Below are 4,331 nucleotides of genomic sequence, written 5' to 3'. Positions count from 1 at the left end.
ATTATAGAAATGCTTCCTTCATCTCTTTGTATTTTTTGCTTATTTATCTTTTGACTTGATTTTAAAAGGCATGGATGCTCATTGTGGGAAATCTGAAATAAATGAGTAAATCTAAATAAGAAAAAAAAACTAACTTTAATACTGTACACAGAAATAGTCATTTTTAACATTTTATGGGTAAGCTAAAATGAATTTAGCCATTCCCCTGTGTTTAGATATTTTGGCTTCTTGAAATTTTTCTTATAGAAAATAACATTTCAGTAAACATCATTTCCCCTATCTTTGATTGTTGCTATTGTTAAGTGCCATTGGGTCAGTTTAGACTCATAGAGATCCTGAATAGAGCTTCTGAGACTTTAAATCTTTGTGAAAGTAGAAAGTCTTAACTTTCTCCTGGGGGACACCTGGTGGGTTTGAACCACTGACCTTGTGGTTTGCAAGCCAGTGCCTATTCTAGGGAGCCACCACGCTGTCTCTTTGACTACTAGAAAACATTAACCTTTGTTATTATTCCAGATGATTTCTTTAGGATAGAACCTTTTCTGAACTGGTCTGGGTAAAAAAGTATGAGCATTTTAAGCTTCTGGTTGTATTTGTTGTTAAGTGTTGTCAAGTTGGTTCTGATACATAGTGACCCTGTATAGGGTTTCCAAGGAGGGGCTGGTGATCTTAAACCAATGGCCTTGCAGTTAAAACCAACCTTGTAGTCTAGCTCCTTAGCTTGCAGTAAGTACCACACCAGGATTCCCATATACAAATACAAATAAATGAAATATTTTCTAGAAACTTTGTGTCCATTCACATCAATATCAGCTGTTCTTAGCCCCCTTCTATTTGCTTTGACACAGTGGCTGCAGTAATAGGCTCAAACATAACACTGATTGTGAAGATGGCTCAGGATTGGAGAGTTTTTCCTTCTGTCATACATAGAGTCACTAAGATGGCACCTAACAACAACCACCAATTGCCATCAGTGCAAGTTAGGTAAGTCATCAGAGACGTGGACCAGAGGAGAGTGAATGTATTTTCCAACACCTGATGCTGGTTAATCTCATCAGGTGCTTCTCAAAGTACGATGCCGAGACCAGCAGCCTCAGCCTAACCTCGGAACTAGTCAGAAGTGCAGATTCTTGGGTCCCACCCCAGACCTACAGAATCATGAACTGGGGAGTGAGTCCCAGCATCCTCCTCCACTAAAGTTTTGAGAAGCACTGGTCGAGGTTTCTCTTAACACGAACTTTTCCAATTCCAAATAGAGGTTAGGATGCCTGACTTTTAAATCGCAGAGACACATTTTACATTTGCTTACACCTTTCCTCACAAAAAAAAAAACTACCCCTCCGATGGTTTATTAACTCCTTCCATAGGAAATCTTTTGTAACCAATGACCACACTGAGGTTAGCCTGTCAGCAAGGTATCCCTTGACTGAATAGAGACCGTGAGCTATAGGTAGGCAGGAGACCAGAAGCCCACTGCTTAGCTCATATACTTGTGTGGTCAGGTCAAACACGTAAACACCATTTGGCACTAGCAGACCAGAATGAACCTCAGTGCAGAGATTCAAACTTAGCGATAAAAAGTCAATCTTAACAGCCCTATGAGTCTTATCCCTTTCTGTGGGATATGTTCAAAGTGAACATTGGTAAGTATCTCGGTAAATTTCTAACCACAAAGTGACAGTCATCCTATCAGATGGTGTTGTAGATGTGTACAGATGTAGAAATATGGGCTCCTTTGCTACTTGCTATGTGACCCCAGGGAAAATTATTTAATCTGTCAAAACCTCAGTGAGTTCATTTAGACAATGAAAATAATACAGCGAAACCCATCAGTGCCAGAACTCGGCAGGCCAGCCCTGTCTCTCCAGGTCTTGCAGGATTTCTGCATCTGTCTACATTCTTACCATGCTTCTACTGTGTTTTCCTAGTGGAAACATTTTCAGTTTTCCTTCTCTGAAAGGTTCTGACCTTACACAGATTCTGGTTTTCACAGGTTTTACTATGTTGTTGGTGTTGGATGCATCACTTTGGGGGTCTTTTTCTTTCTCATTGATCCTGCACTTCCAAGCATTCTACAGGAATGGGTCTCTCCTAACATGTTCAAAGAACAAGAGATGAAGTCTGGCCATCATTGCTCTTAAAGAACATTCTGACTCCACTTCATCCAAGACAGATTTGTTTGTTCTTCTGGCAGTCCATGGTACATTAAATATCCTTCGCCAACACCATAACTCAAATGTTTCAATTCTTCTTAGGTCTTCCTTACTTATTGTCCAATCTTCTCATGCATATAAGGCTGTTCAAAACACCGTATCTTGGGCCAGGCACACCTTAGACCTCAAACTGATATCTCTGCTCATTATCTTCTGCCCTAGTATGGCACTGTGGGTTAATGCACTGGGCTGCAAAGTTGGTTTGAACTGCAAGGTCGGTGGTTCAAGCTCGCCAGCTGCTCTTTGGAAACCCTATGCTATGGGTCAGGACCTACTTGATGGCATGTAACAACAACAATATAAGGAGTATATGCATTTTTTTGTAAGACGCATACAATATTTATTGAGCAAAGTGAGGAATAAACTAGTAAATGCTGTAGCAGAAACTAAAGTGTAAGTACATCAGCTTTGATTGTACCAGTTCCTCTGGAATTCCTGGAATTCCAAGAACCCCCCAAATGCTGTCATTTGCAGATAGTGTGCCAACTGAAGCTTTTCTTTGTGTTTGAAAAAAAAAAAAAAAAATCAGAATGTAAGTAAACCCTCTCCTTTTTCAAAACTACAGAAACACACGTTCAGTTAAAGGTACTTCAAATGGAATGGATCTATAGTTCTTTGTCAATCTATTTACCTGACTAGTTTTTAAAACTGTCATCTTATTTTTGATGATTATAAGGCTATAGATGCAATTAAAGCATCCCATATTCAAAAGATGCACAAGTAAGCAGAGAATTGGGGAGAACCCTCCACTTTGTGTATGAAAACATGGTCAGAGAATTTTAAAAATCAGCTATCTGTGTCAACAGCCTTAACTCAAGCAGGTCTTTTTATCAAAGATTCTTCATTAAAAAATCTCACTTGACTAATTTTACTTTCAAATGCCGTGAACACTGTCACAAATCATGGAAGAGTCTCCAGTAGGAAAAATCTGTTATGAGGAAAGTGTTATCATGATTTGGACACCATCCTGACGTTTTATTCCCTTGGTATAGGGTTTCTGACAACTTATGCTTAATGGCTAGGGGTGGGGGTGGGGAGTTTATAAAGAAGTTGAACAATACAATAATTGACTTGGGAGTAAATAAAATTTCCCAAATGTACTCTATTTCTGCCACCTTTATTTTTCTTTTGCTGAAAATTGTTTATTGGCCATTAGATTCAAATGTGGAGCCTGGCCTTTATTACTTTGAGAAAAGATATTTCAAGATGTGCTTATATAAATCCTCTCCTCTCCCACTTCGATTCACCAGCAGCTCAGCCAATCTGGATGATAAATAACTCCATGCTGGTGTTCAAGTTTAACCAGTAATGAATTTCCCTTTTATTGCAATATTTATGAAAGCTTTTTAAAAATGTGGTTAAATGAAAGCCTTCTTGTGGGCTGCAATCAATATTTTGTAACATGAACTGAAGAATCCAGACCTTCTGGGCTTTCTTCCTCGGGAAGTCTACCTGGCTTCAAAACCAAGCTCACTGTCACTGAGTTGGTTCAGACTCATAACGAGCCTACATAGGGTTTCCAAGACTGTAAGCCGTTACAGAAGCAGACAGCTTCACCTCTCATCCTGCAGTGTGACTCGTGGGTTTGAACCACCAACCTTGCCATTGGTAGCCCAACACCCAATCTACAGTGCCTTCCCTTCTGGACAAAGGACCCACATTTGAGTAGTCAGAAGACTCTTCATACTATTGCTATTGCTGCCTTTGAGTTGATTCCTAATCATGGTAAATGCCATGTGTGCCCAGTAGAACGGCTCCATAGGGATTTCAAGGTTGTGACATTTTGGAAGCAGATCACCAGGACTCTCTTCCGCGGCACCTCTGCTGCTGCTGCTGCTGCTATGTGCTGTCTGATCATCTGTGACTCATAGTATTCCTGTATAAGGCTGTCAGAGGCTGTAACATTTATGGGAGCAGAAAGCCTCATCTTTCACCTGGGGGTGGGTTCAAACTGCCACACCTTTGACTAGTAGGTGGGTATTGAGCCTTTGCTTATACACAGGTTTCTCTACTCTTTCTATTGTTGTTGTTAAGTGCCGTCGAGTCGGTTCCGACCCATAGCGACCCTGTACAGGGTTTCCGAGGGTGTAAATCTTTACAGGAGTAGAAAGCCTCATC

The sequence above is a fragment of the Chrysochloris asiatica genome, unplaced genomic scaffold (genome assembly GCF_000296735.1).
Source record: "Chrysochloris asiatica unplaced genomic scaffold, ChrAsi1.0 scaffold00056, whole genome shotgun sequence".
Classification (NCBI taxonomy): Eukaryota; Metazoa; Chordata; class Mammalia; order Afrosoricida; family Chrysochloridae; genus Chrysochloris; species Chrysochloris asiatica.
Note: the sequence above shows the minus strand (reverse complement) of the source record.